This window comes from Clarias gariepinus, chromosome 10 (assembly GCF_024256425.1).
Source record: "Clarias gariepinus isolate MV-2021 ecotype Netherlands chromosome 10, CGAR_prim_01v2, whole genome shotgun sequence".
In the NCBI taxonomy this organism is placed as follows: domain Eukaryota; kingdom Metazoa; phylum Chordata; class Actinopteri; order Siluriformes; family Clariidae; genus Clarias; species Clarias gariepinus.
In genome coordinates this window covers 35,013,585-35,031,170 of record NC_071109.1, presented here as the reverse complement: position 1 = coordinate 35,031,170, position 17,586 = coordinate 35,013,585, and positions in this window count along the sequence as shown.

Here is a 17,586-nt window from a genome sequence, read left to right as displayed (position 1 = left end):
AAAGAAAGAACAGGTGGAAAAGAATTAGCGTAGTTGCTGTTTATTATATTAGCAACACTAGATGTGAGTGTGCAATTAAATGTACTGTATAAGTATAAGGTTATAGGATGAATTATGTGTATGCTAGGCTAAAGAGATGTCTTGAGTCTACTTTTAAACTGGGAAACTGTGTATGAGCCTGGGAAACACTGTCTGGAGGGCTATGCCAAAGCTTAGGAGATAATTATGAGAACCCTCTGCCCCCTTCTGTGGACTTTGATATTTTGGAAACTACCAGAAATCCAGAGTTTTGTGATCTTAAAAAGCAAAGTGGATTGTACAATGTCAGAAGACTATTGAAAGCTAGATATGTAGGGGCTAAACCATTTAGGACCTTGTAAGTAAGTAAGTAGTGCTAGTTTGTAATCAATTCTATATTTAACAGGTCACCAGTGCAGGGATGATAGTATTGGGATTATATGATCTTTTTTTTTTTTTTATTTGGTGAGAAGTCATTGACTGCATTTTGGACTAATTAAAGCTTGTTTATTGAGGATGCAGGCCAACCACCCAGTAATGCATTACAATAGTCCAGTCTGGAGGTCATGAATGCATGAAGCAGCTTTTCTGCATCAGATACGGATAGAATGTTCATAAGCTTGACAATATTTCTAAGGTGGAAAAAGGCTGTTTTTGTAAAATTGAATGGCTAATGATACTATTAATTATTAAAATATTTTAAATAATAAAAAGCCAAGGGGTCTTACATGCCTGAAAGACAGCTTTTCATAAAGCACGGTTAAGTGTTGTTACACTACAGTAGTGAAACATCTCAGGTTTCTGTGACAAGTGATACCTCAAAAATGGAAAAATATGACACAAACAACTGCAACAGTGAAGGTCATTAGGCGATAAGAGTGCAAAGGTAAGAGTAAAAACAGCTGGAAAAGGAAGAATCTTAGAATATATAGAAGAAAATCTTGGAAGTTAGAGGACTTGGTGGCCATGATTGTAGGCCATATTTCAGCATATGGATGGCAAAAGGTTTGATCAAATAATAGAATAGAATAGAATAGACCACCAGGGTCCTGGTAAAATTTCCTTCTCTGGTCAGAGTGAATGGAGTTTGCATAACTTGCCCTGCTTGGCACTTTACCCTTGAAAAGAAGGGTTGTGTAACTATGCTTGTCTTACTCAATCTCAGTGCAGCGTTTGACACCATTGATCATGGAATTATTGTTCACAGATTAGAGAATGTAGAAGGAATTAAGGGTACAGCCCTCTCCTGGCTCAGATCCCATTTGACCGATCGTTATCAGTATGTAGACTTAAATCGTGATTATTCTGCATTCTCTCTAGTGGAGTTTGGTGTTCCACAAGGTTCAGTTTTAGGCCCACTGCTTTTTTCCATATACATGCTTCCTCTAGGCAACATAATCCGTAAACATGGTATTAGTTTTCATTGTTATGCTGATGACACACAGTTATATGTCTCAGCAAAACCAGATGAGAGAAAAACAGCTTAACTAAAGTTGAGCAATGTGTGAAGGACATAAGAGATTGGATGCTAATTAACTTCCTTCTGCTTAATCCTGATAAGACAGAAGTTCTAGTCATAGGACCGCATACAGCTAGAAGTAAGATTCTAAATCACTCTGTAACTTTAAATAGCCTTTCTGTTCCATCGAGTGCAACAGTAAAAGACCTCGGTGTGATTATAGATTCCAGCCTTTCATTTGAAGCAGATGTAGATAATATTACCAGGATAGCATTCTTTCACCTCGGAAATATTGGCAAGATAAGAAATAAACGGTCACTAAACGATGCAGAAAAGCTCATGCTTTTATCACCTCTAGGTTGGACTATTGTAATGCCTTACTGTCTGGTTGTTCAACTAGATGCATAAAAATGCTTCAGCTAGTCCAGAATGCAGCAGAGAGAGTCCTTACTAGAACCAGAGGACAGAAGCACATCACACCTACCTTATCTTCACTTCATTGGCTCCCTGGGAAATTTAGCATTGATTTAAAAATACTACTCTTGACATATAAAATTCAATTTTATTTGTATAATGCTTTTAACAATTGGCATTGTCCCAAAGCAGCTTTACACAATCAAAAGAATTATTTAAGTTTGTATGGAATTTGAATGTGTATGAATCAAAATGGTCAGATAGTCCCTGGTGAGCAAGCCGAGGGCGACAGTGGCAAGAAAAAACTCCCTGAGATGGTAATAGGAAGAAACCTTGAGAGGAACCAGACTCAGCAGGAAACCCATCCTCATTTGGGTGGAACAGAGAGCAGGAATTGATCTGCATTCATACTGTGTGTTATTTGGAAGGCAGTTCAGCATAACAGTGGGGGAGAGAGGAAAGGGAAGGAGCAGGAGAGAGAGCAGAAGAGGAGAGATAACAGTTAGGTCTGGTCACAGTCACATAATGTATAATGTGAATGTATATTTACTGTAGAGTGCAAGCAGAGACTCCGGAAGGACTAATTATGACAGCATAACTAAAAGGATAGAGTCAGAAGGAAACACAGACATGAGGGGGAACTGAGATGTAAAGCAAACATTCACCTCACCGTCAACAAACCTGAATGATCAATGAGAGTGGGGAGGACAGCATTTTAAACATAGCAGTTCACCATAATACTCTACGTCCATGAGTCCCCCAGATCTGCTCCTCTACCTAAGGCTAATCTATTTATAAAAATGCTTGATTAAATAACTAGGTTTTTAGCCTGGACTTGTCACTATTTGGAACATTAATTGGAAGACTATTCAATAATTTTGGGGCTTTTTAAGAAAAAGCTCTGCCCCCAGCTGTATTTTTTATAAAACGGGATACTGACAAGCAGCCTGCATCCTTTGATTGAAGTAGGCGTGGCGGATCATAAGACACTAGCAGTTCACTCAGATACAGCGGTGCGAGACCATTTAATGCTTTATATGTCAAAAGTATTTTAAAATCAATGCAAAATTTCACAGGGAGCCAATAAAGTTTAGATAAGATAGGTGTGATGTGCTCGTATCTTCTGGTTCTAGTGAGGACTCATTAGGCTGCTGCATTCTGGACTAGCTGAAGCTTGTTTATGCACCTAGTTGAACAACCAGACAGTAGGGCATTACAATAGTCCAACCTAGAGATGATAAAAGCATGAACTAGTTTTTCTGCATGGTTTAGCGACAATATATTTCTTATCTTGGCAATATTTTGAGGTGAAAGAATGCTATCCTGGTAATATCTACATGAGCTTCACATGAAAGGCTGGACTCTATAATTACACCGAGGTCTATTACTGTTGCTTTTGATGGAACAGAAAGGCCATCTAAAGTTACAGAGTGATCTAGAATCTTACTTCTAGCTGTATGCGGTCCTATGACTAGAAATTCTGTCTTATCTGGATTAAGCAAAAGGGAGTTAATTAGCATCCAATTTCTTATGTTCTGCACACATTGCTCAACTTTGGTAAGCTGGTTTATCTCATCAGGTTTTGCTGAGACATATATAACTGTGTGTCGTCAGCATAACAGTGAAAACTAATACCATGCCTACGGATTATGTTGCCCAGAGGAAGCATGTAAGGGGGGAAAAAGCAGTGGGCCTAAAACTGAACCCTGTGGAACACCAAACTCCACTAGAGAACATGCAGAATAATCACGATTTAAATCTACATACTGATACTGATCGGTCAAATAGGATCTGAACCAGGAGAGGGCTGTACCTTTAATTCCTACTACATTTTCTAATCTGTGAAGAAGAATACTATGATCAATGGTGTCAAAAGCTGCACTGGGGTCGAGTAACACAAGCATGGTTACACAACCTTGATCAGAGGCCAATAAGAGGTCATTTACTACTTTAACGAGTGCTGTCTCTGTGCTGTGATGAGGCCTAAATCCTGACTGATACAGTTCATGTATGCCATTTCTATGTAGATATGAGCAGAGCTGCTCCGCTACTATCTTTTTTCAGAATCTTAGAGATGAACAGGAGGTTTGATATTGGCCTGTAATTGGACAGCTGACAGGGGTCAAGGTCAGGTTTCTTAATTATTGGTTTGATAACTGCTAATTTAAAAGGTTTTGGAACATACCCAATGCTGAGTAAAGAATTAATTATTCTCAACAGGGGTTCTGTTATTGCTGGTACTATCTGTTTAAGAAAATGTGTCGGTACAGGATCTAATATACAGGTTAATGAATTTGCAGAAAAGATGAGTAAAATTAGTTCATTCTCTTCAAGGGGAGTAAAGTAGTCTAGGTTCCGATCTGCTATGGCTAGTTTAACATCTGCATAACTTACATTGTTTGGTTTCAAAGCCTCAATTTTATGCCTAATATTTACAATTTTATTATTGAAAAAGTTCATAAAAGTCCTCACTATTGCATGATGTTGTTGTGGAGATTTCTGCAGTGGTCTTATTTCTGGTTAATTTGGCTACAGCATTAAATAAGAATCTAGGATTATTTTTGTTATTTTCTATAAGAGTGGAGAGATATGTTGATCTAGCTACACTAAGAGCTTTTCTAAAGTTCAGGATGCTCTCCTTCCATGCTATTTGAAATACTAGTAATTTAGTTTGACGCCATTTTACGTTCTAATTTCCGAGCAGTCTGTTTTAAAGAGCGTGTATGATCGTTATACCAGTTTCTTATCTCTAATAATTTTTCTTTTAACTGGAGGTACATTATTTAAGGTATAACGGACCGTCGACTCTAAATATTCAGTCGCCTGATCGAGTTCTGTGGGGTAAGACGGTGAACTAATCAAAGTTGATAACTCTGGGAGATTGCTGATAAAACTCTGTGTGGAAGTTGATGTGAATGTATGTTTAGAGACAAGCTAGTGATCTGATATACCTTTAGACAATGGACTTGTAAATAATTTTCTGATACTTAATCCGAAGGAATATTATTAAATCTAAAGTGTGACCTGCTTTATCAGTGGGTATGTGTCTGTTTTATCCACCTCTAACAGTCAGTGTTTCTCTCCTTATTTCTGGCATGGCTGCTTTGAATTTATATGATGATGATACAGGTCTACCATACACACTGCTATTATACATTCTATTTTTTGCTTGAATAAAAGATTTGCTGCACTTTTTTAACTGAGATGGATCGAAACAACAAGTTGAACCACATGCTAAATAAACAGTTAGACATCTTCTTTGTCTTTTTGTTCTCTTTTAGGGGTTACCACAGCAAATCATCTGCCTCCATCTAACCCTATTCTCTGCATCCTCTTCTCTCACACCAACTAACTTTATGTCCTCTCTCACTGCATCCATAAATCTCCTCTTTGGTCTTCCTCTAGACCTCCTGCCTGGCAGTTTCAACCTTAGCATCCTTCTACCGATATATTCACCATCTCTCCTCTGAACATGTCCAAACCACCTCAATCTGGCCTCTCTGACTTTATTTCCAATAACAACAAGTATTGACATTGCAAAAAAACTAAGCGAAAATCATGCAGCTTTTGAACGCATGCTGAGGCAACGTTGGTATCATGTGTTGACTCTTTCAAAACAGCTTTCGCTAACTAAAAAACATTTTTATTCGGAAACATCACTTTGCTTGCCTTTCAAGTTTTGAATGATTCCTTGACATACACTTCCTGGATGTCTTTTCGTATGCTGAAAATGCTTTCTTTTGCCGATGCAGATTTCTTGCAAAAGGCAAAAATTCATAAGGAAGAGCATTCTTATGAAGAAAGCTTCCCCTGTAAAATTACCTGCAAGTTGTCAGTTATTTTTTGTTGTATATGTGTTATAGTGTAATGTGTAAAATTTTAGTAATCATTTACATTTAAACCTATCTGTGATAAAAATAATACATTTGACTGCTGTAGCTGTATGTCGCGCGCTGTCTCTCTCTCTCTCTTTCTCTCTCTCTCTCTCTCTCTCACACACACACACACTTCAAACGTATATCAGCACTTCTAATTTACTTCTTAATGTCTATAATCAGAAGTAATTGATCCCTCAGAGTTCTAGATTACATAGAACACGTTAACGTAACAAGCGGTGACCATAAACTAAAATAGAATCAGGCCCGTTCCTCCATGCTGAAATACGAGTATGAGAGAATTTCTCTTACAGTACACACACACACACACACACAGACACACACACACACATACATACAGAATACGCCTAGAGATGTTTGCGCAGTGCAGTAGGGCATCTGTTGTGGTGAATTTCCCATCCGAGCTTCCGCCTCAGCAATCTTTCTTTTAGATGCGGCAAACACTAAATCCCAGAAGACATTCTGCTAGCTGCGCTCCAAACGCTCTCCAATTTGTCAGACAGGCAAATATATTGATTAGTTCTGAAACGTAAGACTGTGGGGAAACAATCTGTGGCCCTGTGAGGACTTCATTTTTCCCCGAATTGAATTTCTCATGCGAGTTGCCTTCAGTCATGAGTTCACAAAGTCTGCTTTTATGAACTGTAATTAATATGTATTCGTAGCCGAGTCTATCACCATGTACTGTAATATATTCTTCTAGTCTAACAGGAATGTTAGTTTTTTGAGACTAATTCCAAATGCTTGTACTGCTATGCTTCAATGCAATTGATTTGTGTCAGTTTGCAAAGTACACAAGTTCTCACGAGTTAAGTTAATGGTCTCTTTCTTATATCTTATGGTTTCTATGGTAATAGCTCATACCACATAATCTAGGACTCCATTCATCCATCTATCATTGAAGACCCTGGAGGCCATGCCAAGGAAATCGAGAACCAATGGATGAGGCAGGGCACAAGCAAGAAAGACTTGACTGCACTTAAACACTAGTAGAAACAAGAGCTATGTTTAATAGCGACAATAAAAAAGCATTTCCATGAAGCGATGCTCCCATCATGCATAGTGTCCACTGTACAAGCCTCTGGAGACAGTGTTATGATCTGGGGTTGATCAGTTACTCAGGTCTACATTCAGTAACGTTATGGGTCCACAAAATGAAGTCAGCTGACCACCTGAATGTACTGAATGGCATTCTGCCACATTATTCTCACATGTACAATGTTCTCAGATACATAAAGCTTTTCTTCCCGGAAAGAACAGGCATATTCGAGAATTTTGATAATGAAAGAGGTTCTGAACGCATAATTTAAAAAAATGAACTAAACATTAGAGAGTACTGACCTTAACTCCCACTAAAAGTTTGTGAGATGTCCTGAAGAAGATGTTGCAGAGCTTTTTGACTCATATCATATTTTACCATAAATATAAAATGATGTACTGTATTAATGAAAATCCCAAATCCAAAAATTAAGTCTGGAAGAAAATAAATGTTGTAACCAACTTTCCACATAAGCATGCCATTTGTTTTTGTCATTTTAAATAATTTGAAAATAATTTTTAAAATAATATGCCTTTGCAGGTTAAAGAATGTCTAAAAAGTATCATAAAAATACCACATGTACAGTATATAACATTTTTATAAAGCCTACTGCTTATATTTTCCATTACAATTATTGTATTTCAGGGTCTGGCCTGCCTCTGGACTTGATTTGTTTGTGGTTTAGTCTGTTGATTTTGTATGGACTTCAGCTGAAATCAAAAATCATCTAAACAAAAGATGTAAGCCCTGAGCCAAGAAGGAAAAATGTTTTTTTGCTCTTTTGAGGAGAAGGGGTTTATTATTATTATTATTATTATTATTATTATTATTATTAATATTTTTTTATTTATATAGCATTCATTATTATGCAACACATAATTAAAAATTATATTAATTCATAAAATTATGCAGAATTGTGGTGTCGCTAATGTGAAGTTGCTGTCTAATATGCATCACTTTAGCTACCACAATAAGTTAATTTACCAAAAGAAATGTAGGAGTTGACACAAGATGATGTGTAGGAAGTTCATCAAATGCATTATTAATTAAATTAACATTAGCCACCATAAAATTTTAGCTAAGCTAAAGCGAGGCTTGTGGGTGGTAACTAAATTAGGTAGGCAAACAACAGCCAGGCTCCTTTCTTTTAGCCTTTTTGGTCATTTATGGATTACCCGGGGGTTAGGTGGGGTCATCTCCTGCCGAAGTGGTGATGATCAGAGCTCCCACACTTGAGCTTCAAAACCGCTTTTTAGTAAACCACTGGGTTTTTTAGTTATTTTTACACAGTCTATGGTGCGTGATGAGACACAGCATTAGTATCAGGTCTAAAAGATGGCGTTGACTGACTTCACATGTCCGAGAGGAAGTATTATATATTAGCCTCCATGCTCTTCAGTTGCTAGCAGGTGTGTGATAACAAGAGCTGGCGTGTGTGAGGGAATTAAGGGGTGACCAAGTTGTAAAGTGAGTAAAGTGAATGGGAAAAAAAAATGGGTTATAACTTTGTTTTGGGTACATTAGCTATTTTTACAATTTAGATTTTTAATTGTGTATTGTCTTAAAATTTACCTATCCTTTATATAAACTAGATAACATCAAAATCAAATGTAACAAATAATAGCAGTGATTTTGGTTTTAAAAACCCAAGGACTAAAAAATACATATGTGCTTATATGGAAGCTTTGGCGGTGTTAACGAGGAGGCTTCAGACATCAAACTGTGCATTTGGGTTTTCATATATACAGTACGTCAGGTGGAACAAAAGTTATTGTTAATTTTATAACATGCACATTTTAACACTGCGTCGCAAAAAATTTAGAACTCAAAATAAGCGTATTATTATTATTATTATTATTATGTTTTTGGTCATAAAAACAACCTAAAACACCCATGAATATGTGTGAACAGATGTATCTGTGCTATTTGTTTGCCCTTTGTGCCCTAATGATTAAATTGTTTTTCTCAGTCATCTTTGTATAGTTGGTTAAAATGAAATAAAATTCAGTTCATCATATTGCCGAGGGTAAAAAGAATATGTCACTTTATACTGCACAATTCTGAACCCTATATATGTTTATTAAAAACAAACCGGCAAAACAAATAATGGCTAAAATGCTCTGAACTTTAAGGGCTGTACTGCTAATGACATATTCAGATTAAATGTCAAAGAATCCTAAGAAATGTATAAACATTTCAATTGTTTTTTTTATTTATTTATTTGTTTGTTGTAAATTATGATGAAATAAATATTTAGTTTGTCTAAAATGCCAAACCCAGCCATGGAACAACGCGCACTGCTTTGTGCTAACTCACTCACGAGCGTCTCACTAGCATGGAAGCAACACTGCGATGTTTTGGAAAATATTTATTTATAAATAAATACCAACTGAATTTAATTCGAGTGTCACATCAGACACACGGCGTGAAGACAGAGGATGTAGTAGAGACTCTTGGGTGGGGTTTAGAGCAAATGAGCTCGTGCCCCGCTAGTTACCTCAGTATGGAAGGCCAAAGGGATCAAAATGTGCACATCGTCAAGCGTTCATTACTAAAAGTTAGCTTTATATTCTCCTCAGACCAGGAAAATACACTGATATGCTGCCAATAATGATCATATTTTTTACTAAACACAAAGTATGTCTGTGTTTTTATGTTTTATATTATATATATATTGATTAGTTTTAAAGCAGGATTTAATGCGATAACAGCTCAGTTAGTTTTTACAGCTCAAAGATTTTTTTATATAAAATAAGTTTAAAGTATAAAATAACTCTTCGGCGTGGATCTGATGCTGTCGTGCTAAATCGTCCTAGCCACCACCTTCCTATCTTCTCTGGGATCTGTTCTTAAGGTTCTCTCTCTCTCTCTCGTGCTAACACTTCCTGTCCAACTTCCACTCTTCCTTTTGCTTGATTTCAACTGGAAATGTTAAAATGGTTCATGCAATATGTAGTTACAGATGTACATGACACCAGCCGTTTGGCTAAGCCTATAAATACTCTGCCTTTTGCTGTTAATAAATTACAATAAAGAAACCTGTCTGACCAAAAACGTGTTTGCGTGTGTGACTGTGTCTCTCATCAAAGCAGTGGACAGACCGAGAGACTCATTTAGTAAATTGAGACTTTTTAGATAACAACAGTAAAAACTATGTAACTTTTTAACAATGCTTTTAGCTTTAGCTACTGACTAACTACCTTACTGTAGTTAGCTTGGGCTATACATTTTATTTATTGTTAACAGCAGTGCAACTCAAATAATAATTTGGATCGTTTCCAAAAACAATTGAGCCCAATTCATTTTAATCAATAAGAATGCAATCGTTCCGTGCTCAGGAAAGTTGACCTCGGGAATGATACAGAGAACTCAGGTGTTCTCGGGTGTGAATCGAATCAAGTCAAGTAGGCTTTTATTTAGGTCATTTCAACCTAACCCTTTAGTACACAGTAATATGAAACAATGTTCCTCCAGGACCAAGGTGCTACATACAACAAAAATTAACAAAAGTAACTAGCTAACTACGGAACTTAGTTAGCTGACTAGCTGAGACAAGACAGACATATTTAAATTAACAGGAAATTATCATTTAAGTCACAACATAAAGTGCACGTGCAAATGTGCAACAAAGTGACAACACGACAACATGACAGATTCCGGTACTTCGTGTTGATGAGGTAATATGTTGAGGGAGTGGGCGGAGAAACAGTAAGCAGTAAATATTTTTGTAATTAGAACACTTTTGCAGTGGTTATATAATTCTCATCAGCCAGTGTTAATTTAACTCTAATTGCAGTGTAAGGACTTAAACTCTATCTCAGTGTTTAATTCACTTTGTTAGTGTTAAAGGAGAAACTCTCGATAGTGTTGTTTTAACTCTTATTAAAGGTGAAACGTTTAGTCAAGAGAGTAAATACTTAACTCTAATTAGTGTTGTTTTAACACCATACAAGTTTGATTCATATCTACAAAGAGTAAATAAAAACCCTGACTGGTGCAGATTTAACACTGATTATGGGTTCATCATACATATGAAGAACGAATGCAAACTCAGAACAGTGTTAACATTAGGCCTGCATCCAGTGGAATGAAAATTTCTTTCTAATAAATTGACATTTAAGTAACATTACCAGACAAAAAAAAAATCTGTTAAATTTTTCTTGTCTTGCCTTAAGGGTTTAAAATGTTAATAAATTAAATCTAGACGTATTTTACTTTTTTTTATTTTGCAAAAATAAATAAATCTGGGCTTTTAAAACCAGCTTTACCACATCAGAATCATTATGCAACTGTCCTCAAAATGTTAACAATACAAAATTTTGCATTTAACTAAATACAACTTAAATAACTTACTGCCTGTAATTACACAAAGACAAATCCAGTATAAAAGTCTAAATCAAACAATGAAAAAGCACCACATACATTCTGTCATCTGGTCCATATTAACACTGAAGATCAAACAGTCTATAAAGATGTAAACTCTGCAACTCAATGACAGCAATTTTTCCTTTTCCATCCATCACATAGAGTAAAGGCATGGTAATGCTCATTGAAAGAAAGTGTTACTAAAGAATTGACCAGAAAATAGATACTACAGTATCATACATCAACAGAATTTGTGTGATTCTTTAAATAACTGGAAGCTTGTGCTGAATCTCATTACAAACAATGTGTGACCGATTCGATATTCTGCACCATCAATTTTAACCCAATTAGTGCAATAGACATTTTCATTCTGTGGATTTGAAAGAGACATAACCAATACATCAACAACACCAGACTCTTCAAAACCGTACAAAGACATTGTACCATATTCTTTGCGTTGGAATGTCAATGTGTCCAAATGACACCCAATAGCTGGTGTTTTTTGGCTAAAGACTTGGTGATGTTTTTAAAGTTTTTGAGAGTGTTTGTTTTTGAAAAGCTTATGTTTAGCTACAAATTTCAAAGTGTGAAAAAGAGGACTAATTAATGCCTGATGAGTAATTTATCATGAAATGATGTTTGGGTATTAAATTTCGATCGAGGTACAATAGTTAGTGGTGTTCATGAATTAAGTGCTTAAGTACTACAGTCATCCCATAAGTAATGCTTGGTGAAAAAATAATGTTCATTATTTGTAACAAAAAAAGCAGCAAGTTTCAGTTTTGATTTGAAAGTGGAACAACATTCCCAAACAGTAAGGGGGTGTTCCGTACAAGACATAGAGTTTGAATTTAATTCAAGCCCAAACTGTTTCCAGTGTGGTCCAAGTTTACATTTGTTTTTACGTTCCATGTAACCATAGTGATATAAATTGATATGTGAAATAAGCTCTTGCTTTGAGAGAAAATGTTTAGTCAAGTAACAACAACTTGAGCTCATACTGAGCCATTCCTTCAAGGACATCATGCATGATGTCAAAGCAAAAATTGTTGCGCACATGAAAAAACATGTAAAATGTTTAGTGCTGAATTTCTTTTGACCCCATAAACATTGTTAAACTGTGGGTCTGATTGAAGAGTTTCACAATGCATTTGGAAACTTTGTTCATCACACATTATGACCCTGTGATCATCCTCGCAAAATACATCTTGAGCATCCCATTTACTTATCAAATGCAATCGAAAAAATAGTGGCTACTTTAGGACTGTAAAGCCAAGAATGGAATGAAGTCCCAAGTTATCGCCTGTAATTTGACATATTGTTTCATATGTTATTTTAGATGATATAGCAAATGCACTCCTTTACTCTTAAGAGTTTTAAGGTTCAAAAGCAAGGGCTCGAGAATCAAATCAAAACTGTTATATAAAGCTTAAATATAAAGCTTAAATAAAGCTGAACTTATAAAGTATCTGAGAATCAAGAGAACAGTATCAATATTTTTTAAACTTTCTCAGATCTGTTAGCTAATGAGATTTGCTTTTTACCCTTTTCTGTCCTACACATTTGTACAGCAACCTAATTGGTCAGGAGGTAAAAAAAATAAAATAAAAAAAAATTGAAATAATTTCTTTATTTTCTAAAAAAGTAAGACTAAAAAAAAATATATATATATATATTTGAGGAAAAAAAAGGCAAATGTGAAAGTGACTTTACAAAACTTCCAGTGATAAGACTTTATGTAAATTACTTTGTGTTTTTCCTTAATTAAATTTAGAAAACAAAACTCAAGCAGTGAAGCATTTATTGTGGGGTTTGGGCTGTTTTTTAATGTGGGTGAAAATTTAAAGCTTTTCAAAATCAATTCTAGGTCTTTTAATCCCATTCCCAGAGCAATTTAAGGACATTTGACAGAAGCTTTAATATCCACGCTTACTAAGCATTATCCCTTAAGCTAAGAATAAGGATTTAAACAGTTGTGCTGTTCCTTCAGCACCACTGCTGTCATTTTGACCTGCCAGACCTCCTTCCTTTTTTCCCCACATCAAAATCAAAACAAAACACAGAGCTTGCACCAGAACTTAATTTTATTTTCACTTAATCTTTATTAAAGTTGCAAAAATCATGGAATAGTGTCTAGCTTATCAGCTCTTTTCATAAATCCTCATTACAGTGGATGATTGTTGGGTCGTGTTTGAGATTATGTAGATTTGCAAACCAAATAGGTAAAAGTACGTAAATCTGCAGGCTTTTAAATTCAATTTAATTCAATTCAATTTGTATAATGCTTTTAACAATTGGCATTGTCCCAAAGCAGCTTTACACAATCAAAAGAATTATTTAAGTTTGTATGGAATTTGAATGTGTATTTAAATATATGTGTATATACCATTTCTTTATTTAAAGAAATATGTCCCTTAAAATACTGCCTCTTTTCCCTATAATATGTGGTAGATGATAAAACATTGCTTGTGACTTTTTTTTCCCCACTACTCATAATTTTCAATATTCATCTACTAAAATACATTTGTTATTTTGCTTGATATTGTTAGAACCACAAAAAACCATCATATTATGCACCCAGTTTAAATTGTAGATAAGTGTTTCATGTGCATACGTGGTATTAAATAGTTTCCACAATAACTGAACATTGACTTTTTTTTAATCAAAGTCTTTTTTATTGGAAACATGATCAAGTTACATATACATACATATATTGTGCACTATTATACATATCCCCCCGGTAAATTACACATCAAACAAAAAAGGAATTCTTTTATAGAATAGCGAATCTTTTCTAGATGAACAAAATACAAGACCTCTTTAATCCAGTGTGAGCACCCACTGGTGGCGACAACTCCTTCCACTTAAATCTGGCGATTATATCGGCCTTGGCGTCATTTAGGCGAGCACCACCTGCACTGAAAAAAATGAAACTGCTGTGTCATTGATACAAAGTATGTTTCTACATTGATCTGATGGAAATTTTTAATTGAAATATTTTTCAATTTTTTATTAAAAAAAATATCAGTTTCTTACGAAACTGATATTTTTACGTTACTTAAAGGCAAACATCGCAAACTCTGGTTAAACTTAAATGTAATCTGTTCACTTAAAGCACATTTCTACTTCAAACCAAAGTTTGCCGTGTCACATGACCTCATGACATAGGATTATCGCAGACTGAATCACATTCTGCTGGCGGCCAAGAAAACAACAGATAAGAAAGCAAACTCATGTAATTTCTATGTTAAATGTATCTCTTCCATGAGCAAATTTATGATTTATGTCAGGAACAAACTACTTTGGAGATTGAGTTTTGTGTATGTGTTTGCACACTTTATTACACGTTTTTAACATTATCAGTATATAAACACTGGCAGCAATTTTTGACATGTTGATTTAACGTTACTACAAGTAAAAGTACAACAGTCCACAAGTTGACGATTAAATTAACCATGTAAATTAAATAAAATGTGAAATAAACCAAAAAAACAGTGTGTGTGTGTATGTGTGTGTGTGTGTATATATATATATATATAATTAAAAAAATATTTCAATTGGCTTGGTAATAGTAGCATGGATTAATAGGTGGAGCACTGTCGCACTTTGAGCTAGTGGTCACTTAGACCAACAAGCTGAGGCTAGACATTACTATAAAGTTTAAAAGTGAACATGAAATCTTTATTCACTTTTGTGTTTAAAGGTCTGTTAGCTTTTCTAAAAGGGCATGACTTTACCCATACTGCAGACATTGGTAAGTCCCAGAATGCACAAATAAAAACATTATGTGGATAAATTTTGAAATGGAAATGATACAATAGAATTGCCGTGAATTTAGTAAATGTCAGTGTAATCTAAATATCCTAAAATAAACTCCCTTAAAATGACAGAGCACTGAAAATTAGTATTTAAAACATGCCCTTTCAGAAAAGAGAATAATTTCAATTATTCTGCAAATTATTTTGCGAAACTGAATTATGTTTATTGGTTTTTTGTATTATCAGTAGCGAGCACTTACAAAATGCAGTTATTTTAAAAGTGTGTGGTGGGGAGGGGGTGACTATTTCTATACATATTGTAATTAAGATTTGCTAAGAACTTGAGCCAGTCAAACAAATTTAGGACTTAAATAAAGGGTCTTAGTTCCATCGAATTTAAGCAAAGTAAATGTTAACACAGTGAGCCTTTATATTTTATCATGTGTAACACTCGCGTAGCCAGAAAACTCTGGGTGTGTGTATCAGAAAACGTGGGTGAGTCACAGGTGTTGTCAGATTAATGGCCAAAAACTATAGCGCGTCAGAAAATAAACCCGAAAGTCCGTGTATACTCGCCTCACAGACGTGAAAAATATATACTTACAGAAAGCAAAATGTCTGCTTTTATATAAACTAATGGGGGAAAAAATCAGCTTATGTAATTCGTATGAAACGTGGATTAGTACAGCGCATCCACTCACAGCCGAAACGAAAAGACATCGACTTTTCAATGAATTATTAAAATGACCAGTCAGTTTCCTTGCTGTTTTTCCCGACGCATTCATAATCTTTAGTCTAGTTCTGCCGGTGCGGTGTTACTTATCCCCACCCGGTAAAACGGTGTATTCAAAGGCTCACCCGCGAGAGGTTGTGCGCGCGGTTCACTACACAGCTAAAACATATTTGTATATTATGACTGAGATACGGCGGCTCACATCGACGTGCGTTTCGCACAGCGCCGCAAAGACAGCGCTTATTTAACACGTATAAATGTGTGTTCATTATATTTCTGGGAAAGAGAAATCTCTTATAAATCTCTCATATTGCCGCGGGTTCACGCGAACATTTTACATTCACTAAAAGATTTATTCACAACCACATTTCGGCCATTCACACACATGTATTGTGCTATGTTGTTTGTACACACTTTTACTTTTCCCCTTCTAACCTCCCCTTTGATCAAAATGCTATGAGCCGACACGAGCTTATATCGTTTCATAAAGAGAGGCGACATATACTTAATTAAACACTGTATTTTTATTAATATTTTTTTTTAAGTGAAACCGCGCGCGATGTGAGCAGCTTTAATTATTAATAATTAAATAACTATTCAATGCTGGACATAAACAGCTAAAATCAAGATAAATGTTATTCTTTAGATTATTATTATCATGTTCTTTTGCTGTTTTGGGTTCAGCGTTAAATGATTATTTGAAACTGAAGCGCCTCTTGTAGATTCATGCCATGAGTCATTTTATCATACAAAGATCATTACGTTGTGCTCGGACCACTGACTCCAAAATTTTCATTTTTACCGTTAAAAATATGAATGTTTTTACAAGCCCTTGAGCTGTTGTTTGTGCCGTTTTCTTTAATAATAACAATAACAGTAGACAGAGAGAAACATAGAGTCTGTCTAATCAAAATTAATTGCAGCCATTTGCAAAATGTCCCCTTGCGCCACCTGGCGGTCATTTCACAAATTACTTTAAATTGCGACTGATTTATTTTGGCTGTTGCCATTTGTCCGCGAGAGTGTGCGGCAGTCACAGACATTCCGCGTGAGTAACCACTGTATTTCCTGAAATGTCTTATGGTGTATTTAGTGGAAGATGTGGACCAAATGTTTAAACACTGGTAAGCATTTGTTCATGAAGCTTTTCAACCTTAGGACTGAAAAATGTTACGAGGTCAGTGGCATTATCAGCTGCAGCACAACCTTTACACAGGGCCATTATTTTTTTAAATCATAGTATGTATTAACATTAGTTACATACACGATTCTTAAACTTGTGTAAAGACTTTACAGAAGAGCTGAAGCTGTTATAGCTGCAAAAGGCCAACATCATATCAAACCCTATGGATTAAGAAGTGGATGTTACTCAAGTTCAATATGCATGTGAAGGCAGGCGAGCCAATACTTTTGGCAATATAATGTAGTATATAATGTGTGTGTATATGTATGTTCGTTGTTTTGGCCTATTCATTGACATAATTAAATTTAACTTGATGCACCATAATCCTAGGTGTTTTTTTGCACTCATAGGGAGCATTAGGGGATTTTTACGTTCATACATCACACACTGTTTTGCCAAATAGAGCAACTTGTCTAACAAATGTGTTTTCTTTTATTAGGTTGTTCAGAAAGGTGAAGCTCAGGCAGAACTTGAGAGGTGCACGATGGCCCTGTTTGTCCTCAGGGAGAAAGAGGACTGTCTTCAGCCACCACAGGAAATCGGAATTGTGACCTATTGAGTTTCCATCAGTCGCACATGAATGTTCCATGTTGTTTGGCCTCATCTATGCGGTAAACTTGAGCTATCCTGGTGAGCTTAAACACACGTTTGTGGCCCGGCAGAAAATATTTAGGGAACGTATTCTATGTTGACATTAAAATATTAAATTTTGGTTAATTTA